The 24,414-nt window shown below is 43.6% G+C and overlaps 1 long non-coding RNA gene across 1 annotated transcript; it reads right to left on the reverse strand.

Annotated features, from left to right (window-relative positions):
- Nucleotides 1–15,158: 15,158 nt before the first annotated feature.
- Nucleotides 15,159–23,894, reverse strand: LOC141295323 (uncharacterized). The gene is made up of 3 exons (XR_012341051.1): nt 23,738–23,894; nt 23,179–23,358; nt 15,159–15,367 (listed from the first exon to the last, which is right to left on the reverse strand). It is a non-coding gene; the product is annotated as an uncharacterized lncRNA (long non-coding RNA).
- Nucleotides 23,895–24,414: the final 520 nt, after the last annotated feature.

Here is a 24,414-nt window from a genome sequence, read left to right on the forward strand (position 1 = left end):
TGTCGAGAGTTAGCTAGCATGAGTCCAAAGTAGCAACTCCCATGTCCATGCGTCATTCTGATACAAAGATATCGGTGTTGCTAATTGGTTGCTAGGGTACTCAGTTTGGTTGCTAGGGAGTGGCCAATAACAACACTGTAAAGTGTAGTTGACAGTATGAGTGATTTAAACCAACCCCCATGTCTCTGTGACATTCAGGTCTGAAGATATGCCTGTGTGGCTTTGGGTTGCTAGGGTACTCTCTTTGGTTGCTAGGGAGTGGCCAATGACGACACTGTAAAGTGTAGTTGCCAGTATGAGTGATATAAACCAACTCCCATGTCTCTGTGACATTCAGGTCTGAAGATATGCCTGTGTGGATTCGGGTTGCTAGGGTACTCTGTTTGGTTGCTAGGGAGTGGCCAATGACAACATTGTAAATTGTAGTTGCCAGTATGAGTGATATAAACCAACCCCCATGTCTCTGTGACATTCAGATCTAAAGATATGCCTGTGTGGCTTTGGGTTGCTAGGGTACTCTGTTTGGTTGCTAGGGAGTGTCAATGTTGATTGGTGATTGAGCGTTTGCTGCCCCGACTCAAAGGAGTCCTCCCCCATGTCTCTATGATACTCTGATCCAGAGATATGCATCTGGGCCCTTATAATGGAAGTCTATGGAATCAGTTGCTAGGGTGCCCTAAATGGTTGCTAGGGCGTGGCTTGACACCTTCATGATGATCCGTAGAGTCTGATTGGCCATCTGAGTAAAATGAGCCCGCCTCCATGTCTCTAGGCCAATGTGATGCTGAGTTATGCCCAATGCAAAATCCCTATGTAAATTACAATGGGTTTTCATGGGACGTCCCTTACCATAGAAAGCCAATGGGGCAAATTTTGGGGGACTGTTGCACTCCTGGGGTACACCTTATACCCCATTGCGAGGTGTCTCCTCGCACAGCTTGATAGCCTCTCCAAATGTGGCGAATCACGTGTTTCTACGAAATTGTCTCTCGGCGCTACGTCCCGTCAAAGTTGGCCGCAATGCATTGTCTATGGGATTTTGGGGGCGAATAAAAATGGGCTGTGACATCATCGTATCCCCGATCGTTTTAAAAAGTTACCAGAATTTTTGGGTCAATGGGCCGCACAATTTGACGCCCATTTCGAGGGTCTACGACAAAAACTGCGGGAAGTAATTTTTTTGCATAAAGGGGGCGTTTGCACCCCAGGGGTACAACTTTTACCCCATTGCGAGGTGTCTTCTCGCACAGCTTACCAGCCTCCCCAAATGTGGCGAATCACGTGTTTCTGTGAAATTCTCGCTCTGCGCTACGTCCCGTCAAAGTTTGCCGCAATGCATTGTCAATACGATTTTTAAGGCCGCTTTTGCCCCCCGTGTGATGTCATCGTACCCCCGATCGCTTATAAAAGTCATAGCACACCGAATCTATATAGGACGCACGATTTGACGCCCGTTTCGAGGGTCTAGGACAAAAACTGCGGGACTAGTTACGTGCCAAACTTTGTACGGAAGAAAAATAATAATAATAATAATAAGCACGCACAACAGTAATAGTGATGCTTTGCCTATGGCAAGCACCACTAACTAGATATGTACATTTCCTGAAGAAAATGTGAGTGGTGCTTGCAGTGGCAAAACGCGGCCCTCGGTTGCTAGGGTGATGTAATTGGTTGCTAGGGTGTGGCTATGAAGGTCACTACTTATAAGCAGAGTCAAAAGAGCCCCCCCACAAGCCTCTATGACTTTCTGATCCAAAGATATATCACAAATTGTATGGCAATGCTAGTCTATCAGAGATTTTGCTCAAATTTCTCACCCGCTTTACGATAATCGTACGCCCGATCGGTTCAAAAATTCACAGCACACTTCTCCTCAATAAGCCGGTCGATTTGAGACGTCATTCATGGGTCTATGACAAACGGTGTGGGACGAGTTACACGCCAAATTTCCTATGGGCCTGCATGAACATTCTGCCAATAAAAGTCTATCGGATATTTTTGCCCGCTTTTTCGTGGGCTGTTTGAACATCGTACCTCCGATCGCTCCGAAAAGTCATAGCACACCTCTCCTCAATAAGCCGCAACATTTGACACCTCATTCATGGGTCTACGGCAAACGGTGCTGGACAAATTACGCAACGAAGTTCCTATGGGCCTGTGTATGTCTGTGTGTGAGAAAGTGACAGTTGAGATTCAAATTCACAGACATTCTGCCATTGTAAATCAATGGGATGTTTTAGCCCGCTTTTTCCGCCGCTGTATGAGCATCTTAGGTCCGATCACTTAGAAAAGTCATAGCACACCTCTCCTCAATGAGCCGGTCAATTTGACACCTCATTCATGAGTCTATGCCAAACGGTGCAGGACGAGTTACGCGCCGAAGTTTTGTCAGGACGAACAGTAATAGTAATACTAGATATGTACATTTCCTGAAGAAAATGTGAGTGGTGCTTGCAGTGGCAAAACTCGGCCCTCGGTTGCTAGGGTGATGTAATTGGTCACTAGGGTGTGGTTATGAAGATCACAGGTCACTACTTATAGGCCGAGTCCAAACCCACAAACCTCTATGACTATGATTTATATCAAATTGTATGGCAATGTAAGTCTATAGGAGATTTTGCCCAAATTTCCCACCGCTTTACGATAATCGTACGCCCGATCGCTTAAATTCATAGCACACCTCTCCTCAATAAGCAGGTAGATTTGAGACGTCATTCATGGGTCTATGACAAACGGTTTGGGACGAGTTACACGCCGAAGTTCCTATGGGCCTGCATGAACATTTTGCCAATGAAAGTCTATGGGACATTTTTGCCCACTTTTTCGTGCGCTGTTTGATCATCGTAGCTCCAATCGCTCCGAAAAGTCAAAGCACAACTCTCCTCAATAAGCCGCAACATCTGACACCTTATTCATGGGTCTACGGCAAATGGTGCCGGACAAATTACACACCAAAGTTCCTATGGGCCTGTGTGTGTGTGTGTGAGAAAGTGACAGTTGAGATTCAAATTCACAGACATTCTGCCATTGTAAATCAATGGGATTTTGTAGCCTGCTTTTTCCTCCGCTGTGTGAAAATCGTAGGTCCGATTGCTTAGAAAAGTCATAGCACACCTCTCCTCAATGAGCCGATCGATTTGAGACCTCATTCGTGGATCTACGACAAACGGCGCGGGACGAGTTACGCGCCGAAGTTTTGTCAGGGCGAACAGTAATAGTAATACTAGATATGTACATTTCCTGAAGAAAATGTGAGTGGTGCTTGCTGTGGCAAAACTCGGCCCTCGGTTGCTAGGGTGATGTAATTGGTTGCTAGGGTGTGGCTATGAAGATAATAGGTCACTACTTATAGGCCGAGTCAAAACCCACAAACCTCTATGACTTTCTTTTTTCTCTATGATCCAAAGATATGATCCCACAAATTGTATGGCAATGTTAGTCTATCAGAGATTTTGCCCAAATTTCTCGCCTGCTTTATGATAATCGTACATCCGATTTCTTTAAAAATTCAGAGCACACGTCTCCTCAATAAGCCGGTCGATTTGAGACCTTATTCATGGGTCTATGACAAACGGTGTGGGACGAGTTACACGTCGAAGTACCTTTGGGCCTGAATGAACATTCTGCCAATGAAAGTCTATGGGATATTTTTGCCCACTTTTTCGTGCGCTGTTTAAACATCGTAGCTCCAATCGCTCCGAAAAGTCATAGCACACCTCTCCTCAATAAGCCGCAACATTTGACACCTCATTCATGGGTCTACGGCAAACGGTGCCGGACAAATTACGCAGCGAAGTTCCTATGGGCCTGTGTGTGTGTGTGAGAAAGTGACAGTTGAGATTCAAATTCACAGACATTCTGCCATTGTAAATCAATGGGATTTTTTAGCCCGCTCTTTCCTCCACTGTGTGAACACCGTAGGTCCGATCGCTTAGAAAAGTCATAGCACACCTCTCCACAATGAGCCAGTCGATTTGACACCTCATTCATGGATCTACGACAAACGGTGTGGGAGGAGTAGCGCGCCGAAGCTTTGTCAGGGCGAACAGTAATAGTAACACTAGATATGTACATTTCCTGAAGAAAATGTGAGTGGTGCTTGCAGTGGCAAAACTCGGCCCTCGGTTGCTAGGGTGATGTAATTGGTCACTAGGGTGTGGCTATGAAGATCATAGGTCACTACTTATAGGCCGAGTCCAAACCCACAAACCTCTATGACTTTGTAATGCAAAGATATATCACAAATTGTATGGCAATGTTAGTCTATCGGAGATTTTGCCCAAATTTCTCACCCGCTTTACGATAATCGTACGCCCGATCGCTTAAAAAATTCATAGTACACCTCTCCTCAATAAGCCGGTCGATTTGAGACGTCATTCATGGGTCTATGACAAACGGTGCCGGACGAGTAACACGCCGAAGTACCTTTGGGCCTGAATTAACATTCTGCCAATGAAAGTCTATGGGATATTTTTGCCCATTTTTTCGTGCGCTGTTTGAACATCGTAGCTCCAATCACTCTGAAAAGTCATAGCACACCTCTCCTCAATAAGCCGCAACATTTGACACCTCATTCATGGGTCTACGGCAAACGGTGCCGGACAAATTACGGACCGAAGTTCCTATGGGCCTGTGTGTGTGTGTGAGAAAGTGACAGTTGAGATTCAAATTCACAGACATTCTGCCATTGTAAATCAATGGGATTTTTTGGCCCGCTTTATCGTTCCGCTGTGTGAACATCGTAAGTCCGATCGCTTAGAAAAGTCATAGCACACCTCTCCTCAATGAGCCGGTCGATTTGACACCTCATTCATGGGTCTACGCCAAATGGTACGGGACGAGTTACGCGCCGAAGTTTTGTCAGAGCGGACAGTAATAGTAATACTAGATATGTACATTTCCTGAAGAAAATGTGAGTGGTGCTTGCGGTGGCAAAACTCGGCCCTCGGTTGCTAGGGTGATGTAATTGGTTGCTAGGATGTGGCTATGAAGAACATAGGTCACTACTTATAAGTTGAATCCAAACCCAGAAACCTCTATGACTTTCTGATCCAAAGATATATCAAAGATAGTCTATCAGAGATTTTGCCCAAATTTCTCACCCGCTTTACGATAATCGTACGCCCGATCGCTTCAAAAATTCATAGCACACCTCTCCTCAATAAGCCGGTCGATTTGAGACGTCATTCATAGGTCTATGACAAACGGTGTGGGACGAGTTACACACCGAAGTTCCTATGGGCCTGAATGAACATTCTGCCAATGAAAGTCTATGGGATATTTTTGCCAGCTTTTTCATGCGATGTTTGAACATCGTAGCTCCAATCGCTCCAAAAAGTCATAGCACACCTCTCCTCAATAAGCCGCAACATTTGACACCTCATTCATGGGTCTATGGCAAACGGTGCCGGACAAATTACGCACCGAAGTTCCTATGGGCCTGTATGTGTGTGTGTGTGAGAAAGTGACAGTTGAGATTCAAATTCACAGACATTCTACCATTGTAAATCAATGGGATTTATTTGCTCGCTTTATCGTCCGCTGTGTGAACATCGTAAGTCCGATCGCTTAGAAAAGTCATAGCACATCTTTCCTCAATGAGCCGGTCTATTTGAGACCCAGTTCATGGGTCTGCGCCAAACGGTGCGGGACGAGTTACGCGCCGAAGTTTTGTCAGGGCGAACAGTAATAGTAATACTAGATATGTACATTTCCTGAAGAAAATGTGAGTGGTGCTTGCAGTGGCAAAACTCGGCCCTCGGTTGCTAGGGTGATGTATTTGGTTGCTAGGGTGTGGCTATGAAGATCATAGGTCACTACTTATAGGCCGAATCCAAACCCCCAAACTCTATGACTTTCTGATCCAAAGATATATCACAAATTGTATGGCAATGTTAGTCTATCGAAGATTTTGGCCAAATTTCTCACCCGCTTTACGATAATCGTACGCCCGATCGCTTCAAAAATTCATATTACACCTCTCCTCAATAAGCCGGTCGATTTGAGACGTCATTCATGGGTCTATGAAAAACGGTGCGGGGACGAGTTACACGCGAAATTCCTATGGGCCTGCATGAACATTCTGCCAATGAAAGTCTATGGGATATTTTTGGCCGCTTTTTTGTGCGCTGTTTGAACATCGTAGGTTCGATCGCTCCGAAAAGTCATAGCACACCTCTCCTCAATAAGCCGCAACATTTGACACCTCATTCATGGGTCTACGCCAAACGGTGTCAGAGGAGTAGCGCGCCGAAGTTTTGTCAGGGCGAACAGTAATAGTAATACTAGATATGTACATTTCCTGAAGAAAATGTGAGTGGTGCTTGCGGTGGCAAAACTCGGCCCTCGGTTGCTAGGGTGATGTAATTGGTTGCTAGAGTGTGGCTATGAAGATCATAGGTCACTACCTATAGGCCGAGTCCAAACCCACAAACATCCATGACTTTCTAATCCAAAGATATGATATCACAAATTGTATGGCAATTTTAAGTCTATAGGAGATTTTGGCCAAATTTCTCACCCGCTTTACGTTAATCGTACGCCCGATCGCTTCAAAAATTCATAGCACACCTCTCCTCAATAAGCCGGTCAATTTGAGACGTCATTCATGGGTCTGTGACAAACGGTGTGGGACGAGTTACACGCCGAAGTTCCTATGGGCCTGCATGAACATTCTGCCAATGAATGTCTATGGGACATTTTTGCCTGCTTTTTCGTGCGCTATTTGAACATCGTAGCTCCAATCACTCCGAAAAGTCATAGCACACCTCTCCTCAATAAGCCGCAACATTTGACACCTCATTCATGGGTCTACGGCCAACGGTGCCGGACAAATTACGCACCAAAGTTTATATGGGCCTGTATGTGTGTGTGAGAAAGTGACAGTTGAGATTCAAATTCACAGACATTCTGCCATTGTAAATCAATGGGATTTTTTGGCCCGCTTTTTCGTGCGCTGTGTGAACATCGTAAGTCCGATCGCTTAGAAAAGTCATAGCACACCTCTCCTCAATGAGCCGGTCGATTTGACACCTCATTCATGGGTCTACGCCAAACGGTGCGGGACGAGTTACGCGCCGAAGTTTTGTCAGGGCGAACAGTAATAGTAATACTAGATATGTACATTTCCTGAAGAAAATGTGAGTGGTGCTTGCAGTGGCAAAACTCGGCCCTCGGTTGCTAGGGTGATGTAATTGGTTGCTAGGGTGTGGCTATGAAGGTCACTTCTTATATGCCAAGTCAAAAGAGCCCACCCACAAGCCTCTATGACTTTTTGATCCAAAGATATGATAGCACAAAATGATTGGCAATGTTAGTCTATCTGAGATTTTGCCCCAATTTCTCGCCCGTTTTACAATAATCGTACGCCCGATTGCTTCAAAAATTCATAGCACACCTCTCCTCAATAAGCCGGTCGATTTGAGACGTCATTCATGGGTCTATGACAAACGGTGCCGGACGAGTTACACGCCGAAGTTCCTATGGGCCTGCATGATCATTCTTCCAATGAAAGTCTATGGAATATTTTTGGCCACTTTTTTGTGTGCTGTTTGAATATCGTAGGTCCAATCACTCCGAAAAGTCATAGCACACCTCTCCTCAATAAGCCGCAACATTTGACACCTCATTCATGTGTCTACGGCAAACGGTGCCGGAAAAAATACGCACCAAAGTTCCTATGGGCCTGTGTGTCTGTGTGTGAGAAAGTGACAGTTGAGATTCAATTTCACAGACATTCTGCCATTGTAAATCAATGGGATTTTTTTTGCCCGCTTTTTCGTGCGCTGTGTGAACATCGTAGGTCTGATCGCTTAGAAAAGTCATAGCACACCTCTCCTCAATGAGCCGGTCGATTTGAGACCTCATTCATGGGTCTACGCTAAACATTGTGGGAGGAGTTACGCGCCAAAATTTTGTCAGGGCGAACAGTAATAGTAACACTAGATATGTACATTTCCTGAAGAAAATGTGAGTGGTGCTTGCAGTGGCAAAACTCGGCCCTCGGTTGCTAGGGTGTTGATATGCAGTTGCTATGGCACCCATGATGGTTGCTAGGGCCGTTGCTAGGGTACCCGGGGTGGTTGCTAGGGTGTTGCTATGCGGTTGCTAGGGTACCCAGGGTGGTTGCTAGGGTGTTGCTATGCAGTTGCTAGGGTGCCCGGGGTGGTTGCTAGTGCCATTGCTAGGGTACCCGGAGTGGTTGCTAGGGCCGTTGCTAGGGTACCCGTGGTGGTTGCTAGGGTGTTGCTATGCGGTTGCTAGGGTACCCAGGGTGGTTGCTAAGGTGTTGCTATGCGGTTGCTAGGGTAACCAGGGTGGTTGCTAGGGTGTTGCTATGCGGTTGCTAGGGTATCCGGGGTGGTTGCTAGGTCCGTTGCTAGGGTACCCGGGGTGGTTGCTAGGGTGTTGGTATGCAGTTGCTACTTGTCAAAGATTATTACTATAGAGTGTTATAGAGGTCTTTGCCTGATTAGACCTTAGCTAATTGCTATTAGCATGTAGCCATTGAGTGCTAGCATGTGTAGCATGTTGAAAGTTTGCTAGCATGAGTTAAAAGTAGCAACTCCCATGTCTATGCGACATTCTGATACAAAAATATAGGTCTTGCTAATTGGTTGCTAGGGTACTCTGTTTGGTTGCTAGGGAGTGGCCAATGACGACACTTTAAAGTGTAGTTGCCAGTATGAGTGATATAAACCAACCCCCATGTCTCTGTGACATTCAGGTCAGAAGATATGCCTGTGTGGCTTTAGGTTGCTAGGGTACTCTGTTTGGTTGCTAGGGAGTGGCCAATGATGACACTGTAAAGTGTAGTTGCCAGTATGAGTGATTTAAACCAACCCCCATCTCTCTGTGACATTCAGGTCTGAAAATATGCCTGTGTGGCTTTAGGTTGCTAGGGTACTCTGTTTGGTTGCTAGGGAGTGGCCAATAACGACACTGTAAAGTGTAGTTGCCAGTATGAGTGATTTAAACCAACCCCCATGTCTCTGTGACATTCAGGTGCGAAGATATGCCTGTGTGGCTTTGGGTTGCTAGGGTACTCTGTTTGGTTGCTAGGGAGTGGCCAATGACGACACTGTAAAGTGTAGTTGCCAGTATGAGTGATATAAACCAACCCCCATGTCTCTGTGACATTCAGGTCAGAAGATATGCCTGTGTGGCTTTAGGTTGCTAGGGTACTCTGTTTGGTTGCTAGGGAGTGGCCAATATTGACAATGTAAAGTGTAGTTGCCAGTATGAGTGATTTAAACCAACCCCCATGTCTCTGTGACATTCAGGTGTGAAGATATGCCTGTGTGGCTTTGGGTTGCTAGGGTACTCTGTTTGGTTGCTAGGGAGTGGCCAATGACGACACTGTAAAGTGTAGTTGCCAGTATGAGTGATATAAACCAACCCCCATGTCTCTGTGACATTCAGGTCCGAAGATATGCCTGTGTGGCTTTGGGTTGCTAGGGTACTCTGTTTGGTTGCTAGGGAGTGGCCAATGACGACACTGTAAAGTGTAGTTGCCAGTATGAGTGATATAAACCAACCCCCATGTCTCTGTGACATTCAGGTCCGAAGATATGCCTGTGTGGCTTTGGGTTGCTAGGGTACTCTGTTTGGTTGCTAGGGAGTGTCAATGTTGATTGGTGATTGGGCGTTTGCTGCCCCGACTCAAAGGAGTCCGCCCCCATCTCTCTATGACACTCTGATCCAGAGATATGCATCTGGGCCCTTATAATGGAAGTCTATGGGATCAGTTGCTAGGGTGCCCTAAATGGTTGCTAGGGCGTGGCTTGACATCTTCATGATGATCCGTAGAGTCTGATTGGCCATTTGAGGAAAATGGGCCCACCTCCATGTCTCTAGGCCAATGTGATGCTGAGTTATGCCCAATGCAAAATCCCTATGTAAATTAACAAGGGTTTTCATGGGACGTCCCTTCACCATTATAAGTCAATGGGGGAAATTTGGAGAGCTCTTGCACCCCAGGGGTACAACTTTTACCCCATTGCGAGGAGTCTTCTCGCACAGCTTGATAGCCTCTCCAGATGTGGCGAATCAGGTGTTTCTATGAAATTCACTCTCGGCGCTACGTCCCGTCAAAGTTGGCCGCAATGCATTGTCTATGGGATTTTGGGGGCGAATAAAAATGGGCTGTGACATCATCGTACCCCCAATGGTTTTAAAAAGTTCTCAGAATTTTTTGCTCAATGGGCCGCACAATTTGACGCCAGTTTCGAGGGTCTACGACAAAAACTGCGGGAAGTAATTTTTTTGCATAAAGGGGGCGTTTGCGCCCCAGGGGTACAACTTTTACCCCATTGCGAGGTGTCTTCTCGTACAGCTTACCAGCCTCCCCAAATGTGGCGAATCGCGTTTTTCTACAAAATTCTTGCTCGGCGCTACGTCCCGTCAAAGTTTGCCACAATGCATTGTCTATGGGACGTTTTTGGGGTGCTTTTTCGCCCCGTGTGATGTCATCGTACCCCCGATCCCTTATAAAAGTCATAGCACACCGAATCTATATAGGACGCACGATTTGACGCCCGTTTCGAGGGTCTACGACAAAAACTGCGGGAGGAGTAGCGCGCCGAAAATCTGTACGGAATCTATAATAATAATAATAATAATAAGCACGCACAACAGTAATAGTGATGCTTTGCCTATGGCAAGCACCACTAATAATAATAATAAGTATGTGAGATAATAATAGTGATGCTTTGCCTATGGCAAGCACCACTAACTAGATATGTACATTTCCTGAAGAAAATGTGAGTGGTGCTTGCAGTGGCAAAACTCGGCCCTCGGTTGCTAGGGTGAGGTAATTGGTTGCTAGGGTGTGGCTGTGAAGGTCATAGGTCACTACTTATAGGCCAAGTCAAAACCTACAAACCTCTATGACTTTCTGATCCAAAGATATGATCTCACAAATTTTATGGCAATGTTAAGTCTATAGGAGATTTTGCCCAAATTTCTCACCCGCTTTATGATAATCGTACGCCCGATCACTTCAAAAAGTCATAGCACGCCTCTTCTCAATAAGCCGCACGATTTGACACCTCATTCATGGGTCTACGACAAACGGTGCGGGACGAGTTACGCGCTGAAGTTCCTATGGGCCTGTGTGTGTGTGTGTGTGTGTGTGTGTAAGAAAGTGACAGTTGAGATTCAAATTCACACTCATTCTGCCATTGTAAGTCTATGGGATTTTTTTTGCCCACTTTTTTGTACGCTGTGTGAAGATTGTAGGTTCAATCGCCTAGAAAAGTCATAGCACACCTCTCCTCAATGAGCCGGTCGATTTGACACCTCATTCATGGATCTATGACAAACGGTGTGGGACGAGTTACGCACCGAAGTTTTGTCAGGGTGAACAGTAATAGTAATACTGTTTGCAAGTGGCAAAACTCGGCCCTGTACCCCATGATGTCTGTATTATGATGTGGAGCTGAGATATGGCTTCCTTATGTTGCTATACGGTTTCTAGGTTGCTCTAAATGATTGCTAGGGTGTGGGTACACATTTACCATGGTGATATTTACAAAGTGATTTCCCACCTGAGTCAAAAGAACCCAACCCCATGTCTGTACGATGTTCTGGTGCTAAGATATGGCTTACTGATGTGATTGCACTAAGTGCAAATAGCAATGAGTTCTATTTACATTAAGTGCAAATAAGTATAGATCTTATTTACACTGTTAAAATAGCAGGATTTTCTATTATTTATAATACTTCTTGCAAAAAGGCCTAATTATCTGCACATCAGTATTGTAGTACATTAAAACAGTATGCAGTAATTATGTTTTGAGTGTAAATGATAGTTTTAATTCAACTTATTAAATGGATGCTGTCTTATTTGGGACAATAAGCCCTCTCTACACCTACCCTAACACTAATGAATACTTTATTTTTAACTTTTCGATTATTTTCTTCATTTTTATTCAAAATAAATGTCTTTCCCATATGATATGAGATTTGTAAAGGGAGAAAAAAAACTTGCCAGAAGGCAGAATCAAACCCGGGTCGACCGCGTCGAAAAAAGTTCTACGCGCGCTTTACCCGCAACACCACAGAAGCTGAAGTTAAATAGCCACTTTTTGTAGTGTTGACCAGCGACATCACACATTGGTGGGCCGAGTTTTTACAAATAGACACTCCGTTTTCGGGTTTTCATTTAGCTTATAATTAATAAAAAATAAATAAATGCATTAATAAATAGTTTTAACACAATATTTTAGAGAAAATTGTACTAGTTGTCGGTCACAGCTATATCAAGTGGGCTGAGAGGACAGCTGAGGTCACCTGTTAACCAAACCTGGGTCTCCAGAATACTCCAGAGACTGGGGAAGGAAGGCACGAGATAGAGCCAGCTTCTGGATGTCATGCTCTCAACCTTTCAGCACTCCAATGAGGACCTTTAAGCAATTTCAGCACCAATACCACAATACTTTTTTCCGGAGAAGATGAACAAAGCCAGGAACTTAATACATGACTGACATTGGTGGAGTGTTCATCAATAATAAAGATATAACAGAGAAGAAAAGTAAACTGTTCAGGTTGAATGGGGTTCAATTTTCAGACAATGGAAATGATATATATATATTTTTTTTTTAAACCTTGCAAGTGCTATTAGTACATAAAAAAATACTATATAGTACTCAATATCTGAAGGTCATCAAAGTGGTCCTAAGACAAGAACAGGCACTCTTTTTGCTTTTAGGACAAATTTGATGAAAGGTTTTGATCCACTTTAAATGTTGACTACTATATATCTACAAAATTATGTTTGTCATTCGTTTTCAGTGAGGTGCATATATGATTAAATAAATGTGCATCAATTTAAAAAAAACAAACAAACATTGCAATATTGCAGATTTCACTCACCACAAAAGTTTGTGAACAGGCTCCATAGTGAAAGTGTGATTCTATTGGCTGTACAATCATGTAGAAATGTTTATCTGTTTGTTATGTATTGAGCACAAAGTGAAAGTAAAGTGGACGTTTGTTATCAGATGTGACAAGGCAGGTTATAAAAAATGTAATGTTGCTGAATTTAGAACAACAAACCTACATAGTACTTGTATTATTTCTGCCACAGAAAGACAGACTAAAAATAGTATGAGTAGTACTAGCATGCAGTTAAACATATGAGTGACAATTAAGCAGTGAATGATCTTCCTCTGAGTTAGAACAGCAATCCAGGAAGTGAAAACTCAAATGATTAATGATACCTGTGCAGATCAAGAGTGTGATTTTTGCAGGTTTAGAGACTAAAGTTTGCTTATTGGATATGCAGACATATTGTGGTCTTGAATTAGATAAGTATCAGTTAATTTGCAGAATTATAAAACAACAATAAATAAATATTTACACTTAATGTGGTCTTCATTTACAGAAATGTATAAACCTTATTTAAAAGTAAGTTCTTACCATCTCAATGTACCATTCAATAAAGACAAACAGACTTGATTTGCCAATTCACCTAAAATGTTTATTAAAATTATTAAGAAAAGCACCTGTTGTGCCAAATCCTGTCCACCAATCCTGATCCCAGTCACGCATCTAGATCCTAAAGTGTTTTATTGAATACCAGTAAATATTATTTTAGTGAAAGTATTTAAATATTATAGTCTTATTGTATTACCACTATTAAAATTATAAAAATGAAAACAGAAATATTACTGTTGCAATGTGACAATTGTACTGTATAATAAAATAAAAGATGAATATATGACCATTTTACTTTACAGAATTATAATAAATATATTAATATACTATATAACATATGTTACTCAATATATAATATATAAAATAAATATAATATAGCTAAGCTCTAAATTGTAAAACACTTTTATCATTTTAAACATCACTGAAGTATTATTTTGAATTAATTATTAATTGTTATGTTTATAAATTATTTAGCATATATATATGTATGTATATATATATATATATATACAGACAGTTACATATAAATTACTAAAGATATATACAGTCATATAAATAAATGTAGATACATGCCGATGTTTAGATAGATACACATTATATTTTAAGACAGGTATATACACTTATACAGTGTTTTAATGAATTGCAGCTGTTTTAGTTTTGAGACATTACATGGATTTTTTTTAATTCTGAATAATTGTGCAGCCCTTTATATTTAATTTAATATTACCTAATTATTTATACAATTTTAATCAACTCAAAAACGCCTGTTTTGGAAACCCTAGTTGGAAAGGACCCGAGAGAGACAGGATCTGGCTCAACACCCCCAGTGAGCAAGCCAATGGCGACAGTGGCAAGGAAAAAACTCCATAAAGTTAGGAGGTAAAAAACCTTGAGAGGAACCTGACTCAACAAAGGGGGACACCCATCCTCTTCTGGCATGGCGCAGACATCGCAAAAACACATTCATTTAACCTAATATATGGAATATTAATATATTTAGAAATAAGCCAATTATGTAAATCAATTGACCCAATATATGAAATATTAATATATTTAGAAATTATACAAACATATAACAATTATGTTATATGGTTAAATAATTTCTAAACATATGAGATTAACTGGTCATCCGATTATTAGATGAAGGAAGTTGACTACTGAAGCATCTCCCGCCATCTAGCCACTGGATCTGACTCGTCTCACAGGCTGGATGTCCTGTGGTAGAGGAAGTATAACAGATGTGATACCGTTAGTGAATTCATTTGTATTGTTTTGACTCCACAAGACTTATGAAAAACAAAGTTTGAAAGACAGGTGTGATTTGTCTTGCAAGAGAACCATTTACACTTTAAAATTCTAAGCTCAGTGTATAATAAAATGGACTGAAACACTAGATTTTACTAGAAGTATTTTTGAACTTACATCAGTGCTTTAGTATGCTTATTTCTCTGCTTCTTCTGTCTTCAGCATTGTCCTTGCTTCGGTCTTCAGTGCCATAACCAACTGGTCCCATCCTCTCTATAATACATGAATAATGGGATCATTATCATACACAAATACTAATAAACTAGTAAATAAAAGTAAATTCACAACTTAACTCTACAGAAAGACACTACTAATTTTTATTTAGTCACAAAACAATCTTCCGAACTTCTAAAACAATTCTAATCTTATGCTTACCACAGATGCCGGTATTCAGATGCTGTCATCATTAGCACACTTGATCTTCTCAGGCATTCTGACTTCAACTGCACAACTGCTGAAAAACATCAACATCAAAATGAGATTAGGATTAACATTTTCCTACAAATGTGGTTATGATGTGCAGTAGTACAGTGATTGAATCAAAATGTTTAAACACTTAGCTTGGATGGTATATTGCAGAGTAGCATCCAGTCTTGGACAGGACTGCTATTGTCTCTTCCTGCAACTTTACAGAAGGGCACATATTAATGACAGAATAACAGTGAACTGCATATAATACATTTAGTACAGATTGTCGAACAAATTCAAGTTAAAACTTCTAATATAATATTGTCTTACTACCTCCCCCTTTACCTTGCTATCTTCATGTTAGTGCTGTTACTCACTTACTGCTTCCCTGGAGCTCACTGTATCTTGTCTATCGCTGGTGCTGCTGCCAGTGTCCTCCCTGAAGCTGCCAGTCTACTTCTATCTTCGTCCTTCCTGCTGCTGTAGGCTGCTGCTCTTCTATCCTGGTAGCTCAGCGCCACAAAACCTCAAGACGACCATACGTCTCAGCACAACTCGACCATACGAGCCAACCCGTTGGCTAAGGCTGTTCTGAGCCCACTGGCACCGTTAATGAATGCACAGTGCCACGGTTCCGTATGGCCTAACACCAAAACTCAACCATACACGCCAACCCGTTGGCTAAGGCTGTTCTGAGCCCACTGGCACCGTTAATGAATGCACAGTGCCACGGTTCCGTATGGCCTAACACCAAAACTCAACCATACACGCCAACCCGTTGGCTAAGGCTGTCGGAAAGCCCAACCCGCACCGTTAATGCATGCTTGGTCCCAACGGTTCTGTATGGCATAACACAAACACAACCATGCAAGCCAACCCGTTGGCATTACACTGCAAACATTTCCCAACGACAACCAAAACAAAACCACCTATGTCAAACGCAAAACACAGTACACAGGATTGTGGTAACTGTGGTAGCTCTGTATAACACCCGACTGAAGGCAGAGGTCCGGATTCGAAATGAAGATATGATCGAGTAGTGTGTGTTTGTCCGTCGTTGCTGTTGTAATCAGTTGAGTGTACCCTCGAGCTTCAAACAACTCCAGAATAGGTTTTTTCCCAGTGTGCAGGAGGTCCTCATTAAAGTCTCCACAGATGATGACAAGGTCGTCGTGTGCGAGGTCAAGATAATCCAGCATACCCTTCAGGTTAGTCAAAAAATCGCCAACGTTGTACTGTGGCGGCCTATACACAGATACGATGGCTGCCTTTATTGGCGAATCTAATTTGATGACAACGAACTCCAGATCGGTCACATTTTGTATATATTGCCGGGGCTGAGCTGGAATGTGCTCCTTGCAATATATTGCGACTCCACCTCCGTTCTTCTTCCCAATGTCTTGATGTGTGGAGTAGGAGACGTGTCTGTTGCGGGTAAATAGGTTATATCCGTCCAATTGGAGATCCGATGAAGTAGACGATCCGGACAAGTGTGTTTCCGTCAGACAGAGAATATCCGCGTGACGCAGCTCATGATGCAATCTGATGTCCTCGATGTGGGGTCCAAGTCCTTCTGTGTTGTGGTGAATGATGGTGAGGGTATGTTCCTGCCTGTTCTCCCTAACGTGCCGCAGAAGTGGCATAATTTCTTCGACTGGTGCTGTCCTCATGGCCTGCAAAGAGGCTGTGATTTCAGGATTTGCATATATCTTCTTCTCGTCGAAGTCTGTGATGTGTAATCCACGTAGGGAAGTGGTTCTGCTAAGGGCAACGTAGGCCATTCCTGGCTCAAAAATCTTCTTCAAGGACACAACTGCAGACTGCATCGTCATGCCTTGAACTTTGTGGGCTGTGCAGGCGTAAGCTAACTTGATGGGAAACTGACGACGAACCGCTCCTTTCCTCAGAGTCTCTTCGGATCTCTCGATGTAGACCAAGACGTCTTCTTCACCTCCTACTTTTTTTCGATGTTTCTGGCCGGCGTTTGGATTGTCGAGTTGAAGGCCTAGCATCTCCACTGTGACAAATCCATCCTTCTGTTTGGTGACGATGTTTGCAATCCTGCCAAAACATCCGTTGACGATTCCGTCTTCTACGTCCAGATTCCTGGTCACCATTACACGAACTCCCACGGCAACTTCTATGGTGTCAAGTAAGTTGTCCTTTTTTCCAGTGGCGGGTTTGCGTAGTCTCTTCATCCCTCCTGTTGTGGGGTCTTTCCTGTAGTCTTCGGCATCAATTGTTATGATGTCAGTGTAAAGGGCCTGCACAGTCTCGGTATTGAACTTGAGGACTTCTTTGTTGGTGGCGAATATGTGCAGAGCTTCACGCGGACAGTCTTCTGAATTTTTCACAGCTTGGAGTAACAAAGCTCTATCGTCTTCCCTGAGAGGTTCGGCCTTCGGCTTTGCTCGCAGTCTGTTCAACAGCTGAGCGAAAGCGAGGTCTTCTTTCTGGCGCATGATCTCTGTCAGGGTGACGATTTGAAAATTGTCCTTCCAGAAGTCCAGCACATCCTCTTCAAACACGCACAGCGGTTTGGCTTTACCTGTCGGGGGCAGCTGATAATAATCCCCTACGGCGAGACAAGAGATCCCTCCAAAAGGCTTCTTGCTGCCTTTGATCTGCTGAAATCTCCAGTTGATGTAAGCAAACATGTCCTTTGAGATCATGGATACCTCGTCGATGATAAGGATCTCCACGTCGCGTAAAGCTGCTCTCACTTCATCAAGGGAGTTTCCAAGTCCCTGGTATGGTGGCTTTAGACTCCGTGGCAGCTTTAAAAGGGAATGCAGCGTTTTACCGGAGATGTTGAATGCTGCCGTTCCAGTAAAAGCAGACAACAGCACCGTAGGCACTGAGAGATCCCCTTCTTCCCGGAGTCGAGGGAGTTGTCGCAGAATCTTGGTTGCCTCCGTGTGTACGCACTTGATGACGTGTGACTTCCCACAGCCAGCACCGCCTGACAAAAAGTAAAAAAACTGCTCTGGATTGTGACCCCACACACGCTTCTGACACCACTGGCGGACAGCGTAAAAAATGGCTGCCTGCGTCTCGTTTAGACTCCTGAACATCCTCCTGACAAATTCAGCAGTCATCTGTGGTGCCTCTATCTGTGGTACGACTCCGTCTCCATCTCCACGAAGAATCTGGTATTCCGGGACATCGTCTTGTTCATCTTCTTCTGGATCGACGTCTTCTCGTTCCGCTATGCACTCCAGGCGATCTACGTCAACTTCAGGCGCAAAGGCGGTCCAAGCATTCTCAGGTGGTCCTTCCCGCTGCAGCTGTTCGAATGCTTGATCCACCTCTTTGCTGTGTTTTTCATAGTTCTCCTGGTGTGCTTTGACTATGGCGCAGACAGGCATCAGGAGCCCGGGGTGTGCCGGGAGTTCAACAAACGCACCTTTGTAAAACTCCTGATAAGTTGGATATCGCTGGGGTTTCAGCTGTCCGTTGAAGCGATGCGGCACATAAAGTTTCACCAGTCTTCCGTAATGCTTTTCCGGTTGCTTCTCCTCCGAAAACCGAGCATACCTGATGATCGCAGCCTTACCAACAGTCCTCTTCTGAATGAAGCCCATACCATTGAGCAGTCGGAGGACATTCTTTCCTTGAGTTTGCCGACCATACACAACACGGTAATTGGAGACGAAGTCCGCCAGACACATCATCTCGAACTCCAGTGTTTGAGGCCTTGCTCTGTATTTGTCTATCATACCTGACATCCAGACATCCTCTGAATCAGGATCTTTGTTGTGCAGGGCACTAAGGGGCAAACTCATCTTCAGGGCGTCGTCATCCGTCGGTATAAACACAACATTTCGCGAACACTTCTTCATTGGTAAGCTGCATGTTCTTGCCACAGACTCCTGAGCGCTCACCTGCCTGTGTTTGGAGTAGGCCTGCATTATGTTCTTCATTTCGTCCTCTTCGTTCACGTTGCTTTCGCGAACACCCTTGATGACGCTCTTCAGGAAATCATTCATTTCGTGCTCTGGCTTGGAAATGTAAGACAGCATGTACATGATACAGCTGTAAGAGTCCAGAACAAACTGAATGTCCATGTTGGCGTTCCATGCCCTCAGCAGATCTGGGTTGTATCCATTCACCCAAGCCTCCTTTGGATCACGCTTCAGCAAAATCACACTCGAAGTGGTCAATGCCTCAACGTAACCATTGTAATCCTTCATGGACAGATTACATTTGGCCAGCAGGTCTGACAAGCTGTCAAAGGAGGCCTGGGGATCATTTAACAAATCCCACACCGGCTTGAGTTTCTTCCTCGCGTCGTTTATCGCATTTCGGACAGCTTCCTGTCTTGCCTTCTTTCCGTCTGGGCGGTTTGGGTCTTCGTCCTCCTCTTCCTCAGGCCGCGGTGGTCGTGGACGGGTGATGGTGGTCTCAGAGACGGGGAGTTTAGGGAACCCATACCTACACAACAGGTTTCCTTTCTTGCAAGATTTGGAGTGCTTCCTGCTGTGAAGTTGAACTTCGGTGACGATTTTATGAAGCTCGGGGTCGGTGGTAGGGTCCGGCAACTGGCAGCTAACGTAACGGTCAATGAAGTCACACACTTCTTTATCAGACTGATTTTCGAACTCTGGCGCCCCCTTCACCCAGGCCAGCAAATGAATATGAGGGCTTCCTCTGGCTTGAAACTCGACTCGATAAAAGTAATCCTCGACTTCACCGATGGGTTGAGCAGGTGACAAAAGCAGATGAGTCATTAACGCATCCACCCGTTTCTCAAACATCCGCATGACGGTGACGGGGTTGCTTCGAAGGATTTCACATTTCGTCGTCCAGTCAAGCTCCGAAAAGTCAACCTCTTCACCTTGCTGAGCCTTGATTGCCGTTATCACTTCCGGCCATCTCATTTCGGCTGCACTAAAAGTGCAAAAAAAAGTTGGAGTCCCCAACTGCCGGATCATGGCCTGTAGATCTCTCAACGTTTTCTCCCAGTAAGATGGAGTGCCCCTCAAGGGTTGCATGAACCTTGTGGCGTCACGGCTGTGGACCAGCCTTTCGACCTCACGATCGTCCTGAAGAAGCTTGTTGGAGATCCTACGTCCATCTCTCGTAACGGGTTTGCCTTTTCGCAACTGGATAGACATGCTGTTTCTAGCCATGTGCGTTTCAGTGACAAACTGTGCAAAGAAGAGATAACTCTGGTCTTTGGCGAAACGAGTATCCACGCAGAACAGTCTAGCATTGAAGTACATGCTCGGTGACAATGCAACTTGTCGCGCCTCATCAATTGTGTTCTGTCCAGTGCAAAATTGGACAGGGAAAGACATGGCTTCCAACTTTGGAATCCGGAAAAATCCGACTGGCTTTTTCCCTTGAGCAGGCGCAATGCTGAAAATTCCCTCGCCGTACGACAGCAAGTCCTGTCCAATGTCAAGTGGCTGCATGCATGTGTCCAGAGTGAGCCCAGGCCTGAGTTCATCCTTTTCCTCAGTGCTGACGTTCTGGTCATCCTGTTCAGAAGCAACAACTTCCTGTTTCTCCGCTGTGTCATCCAGCTCATCATCAGGGACAAGTTCAAATGTGGCAGCTTCACTTATCACAATGTCCCTGTACTCTGAATGCGTAGCTTTCAGTTTCCTTAAAGCGGCTAGCACATTATGCATATTCACCGTATGGAAGTGTTGGTACCCTTTGAACTTGATGTGCCTTTTCAGCTTTACCTGTAGAAGCTGGGACTCACTACTAGGCCGTGGCAGACAGTTGACTGTTTGCTCCACCTCAGAGGGAACACACACAACAGCACCATGCACTGCTCTTTGCTGTCCTTTGGGCAATGCAACTATTTTTGCAAAGGGAACAATTCTGGCAATGAGCTGTCGCTCAAGCACGTTCAGTTCGAGTAGTTCTGCGGGGATGGGAGGCAATTCGAGGTTGTTTGCCACTGCAATTGAGGGCATAGATCCTCTCTTCAGATGATTGTGACAAGTGTGGCAGATCCACTCCTGTCTCCTCTCTTCTGGAACTGCACAAGAAATTGTGCAGGCACTGTCACAAGTATGAACATATTTTCCAGTTAAGCAACAGGCTGCAACAAGAACATTCTTGACATATTGTGTTCTGTTACAGATCTTGACTTGATTAGGAAAAAGAGTCCTGTGACAAACTGTGCAGACGTAAGTTGGACCATGGGCAACTTGACACCGAAATGCAGAGATGGCCTTTTGCACCAAGTCGTTAGACACAGGCTGGTTTGTCACATCAGAAGTGAGGGTATCCAGATTGGGACGAATGCAAGTCTTGTACTTCCTTTTGATCCTTAATGCATTTCGCAACTTATAAAGAATGCGAAATCCAGCATCTGTGAGAAACTTCTGTTTCTTCTGGAGAGTACAAATTAGAATGTGGTGAGACCTATACTCTGAATCACTTGCATATCTTGTGGCCATGTAGTGCTTCATTTTCCTTTGGAAAGGAGCATCAGTGCGGTACCTCCTGACCATGTACTCCTTCATTTTCCTCTGGAAAGGAGCATCAGTGCGGTACCTCCTGACCATGTACTCCTTCATTTTACTCTGGAAAAGAGCATCAGTGCAGTACCTCCTGACCATGTAGTCCTTCATTTTCCTCTGGAAAGGAGCATCAGTGCGGTACCTCCTGACCATGTAGTCCTTCATTTTCCTCTGGAAAGGAGCATCAGTGCGGTACCTCCTGACCATGTACTCCTTCATTTTACTCTGGAAAGGAACATCAGTGCGGTACTTCCTGACCATGTAGTCCTTCATTTTCCTCTGGAAAGGAGCATCAGTGCGGTACCTCCTGACCATGTAGTCCTTCATTTTCCTCTGGAAAGGAACATCAGTGCGGTACTTCCTGACCATGTAGTCCTTCATTTTCCTCTGGAAAGGAGCATCAGTGTGGTACCTCCTGACCATGTAGTCCTTCGTTTTCTTCTGGAAAGGAGCATCGGTCTGGTACCTCCTGACCATGTAGTCCTTCTTTTTCTTCTGAAAAAGAGCATCACTGCGGTACTTCCTGATTAAGTAATCTTTCCTTTTTTTCTGGAAGAGAACATCAGTGTTGTACCTCTTGGCCAAGTACTCTATCTTTTTGATTCTGGTAAAAGGATCTTGATCATACTTCTTTTTGGTACCCTCCAATTTCTTCTTCCGAAACTGAAAACTGGTGGCATATTTCTGTCTTTCATATTCTCTTCTTCTTTGTTCTCGGACTTCAAAATGTGGAGGTGTTTTCTCAAGTCTTGCTTCTTGCTTCTGATTCACAACTTTACGCATTTCTTTTCTTCTTCTTTGCTTGTTTGTTTTTAAAACCTTTATGACACTTTGGTTTTTGTCATCTGTAAGAAAAAGATCAATGTCTGCATTTGTTTGTGTTATTGGCAGAAATGAAGCTACTTGAGATGGTGACACACATGCTGATGATGAGCATGGTTTCTCAGACTGTTGCTCCTTTTCAAAAGAAACAGGCATGAAATCGTAGCAAGTCTCAGCACCACGAGTCTGAAAAAGCTCAAGCAATTTGTGGGCCATGTCAGTCAGGTAAGTAAAAGTAACCATAACTGCAGTTCCATCACCAGTTGGATGTGGCAAACCTTCGGCAGTTCTGGAATGGGAATCAAAAAATCCATATCTTCCAGATGCATCTCTGAACACAGCAATACACTCTGGAGAAACAATAAGCAGTGCATGGCTGACATCTGAAGAAAGACACTGAAGTCTTTCATGAAGAGGAATCCACCATCCTTCCATTTCTTGCATTCCTCTGGCTCTCAGATATCCCCTCAGCACTTCTGACTTCTGTACACTGTATGTGTGGTTAGAAGTTGTGATGCTCACAGGTACTTCATCCATGCTTAGAAGATCCTGTCGCAATCTTCCTTCAGCAATAAGTTGCATTTTAATGCCGACGTACAAAGCGTCACCCTCCTGTAGCACTCGGTCAAGATCAGACTGTTTGAACTGAGTTCCCTCACTGTGGTACGCAAGAAATGTCAGAGCTACACATGTGCACTGATGATTTCGTGAGAAAACATCATACCTTGCATCACTCTGGCAATGAGACGCCTGCACGGATAGAATTCTAGATGTGCTGTCACCATCTTCGCCGTGCTGTCCAGTCGAAAACTGAGCAACGTCCGTCATGCACGTCTGTCCTGTCAGGTCTAACTTCGTCCAACGAACTTTTTGAGCCTGGGATCTCCTACCTTTCCGAGGCATCCTTCAAAAGATCAAAAGACAAAAAGACAAAATATGAGAAAAACCAAAGACAACATACAATAATCCATGAAATATGAACAACACATTAATTAGAAAGAAAAAAAAAACTTGGTCTGTTAGTAGTAATAAGCAGCTGATTTAACATGTCTCTTAAAGAAGTGTTTAGCCAATTACTGTCACTTTTGCTTTGTTACAAATTTTAACAGATCTCTGATTAAAAATTATTGTAAAATGGTTTTAGTGCTACAATAAAAAAATAGATGTATTCAATAGGGGTGTGACTAGACACTTAACCAACAAGACACGAGACTGGGTTCATGAGATGTTAAATGTTCAATAAACATTTTTATACAAAATATTTTCAAATAATAGTCACTTACTTCACAAAATGCTGAAGCGATATAACCTGCAAAGTATTCTCAAGAAAAAAAAACAAGTTAGTTAATTGACAATAAAAATAACAATTTACAAAAACAGCTAATATTTTTTATGTTATTTTTGTGAACAGTAAAAGATCAAATAAATTATGAATCTAGTATTAATAGGAACAATCTTTTTCCAAAGTAAATAACAATAGCAGATAAAAACAAATGATTAACCTAGCATTAAAAGGAATGAACTTTTAAAAGAACAGTAGTAGTTGAACAAAAATTTTAACTTAGTATTAAAATGAATTAATTTTTTTTTTTTTTTTTTTTTTTTTTTGGGGGTGGGTGGGGGGTTGGTGGAACGCTTTGGGACGGAGGGGAGTGAGCGGAGGGTTGGAGAGGGTAGTGGAGGGTTGGTGAGAAGAACAATACAGAAGAACTGCGGCTTGGAGAAAATCCAAAACCTAAAAAAGAAAGGTATATTAGGCAACAATAATGATTATCATATTGAAAAAAAAGACAGCCATGGTCACACTAGACATTTCGTTCCACTGACTTCCATTTATACACATGCGAATGCATTAGACCGGAAACGCGAATGCATGTGAAATGTTTTTTGCACACTAACCAGGCGTTCAGCTGCAGAGAAAAATGCAGGTTGTGCTCAGAATAGATGGTCTGCAAAACAA

Source organism: Garra rufa, chromosome 21 (assembly GCF_049309525.1).
Source record: "Garra rufa chromosome 21, GarRuf1.0, whole genome shotgun sequence".
NCBI classification, from domain to species: domain Eukaryota; kingdom Metazoa; phylum Chordata; class Actinopteri; order Cypriniformes; family Cyprinidae; genus Garra; species Garra rufa.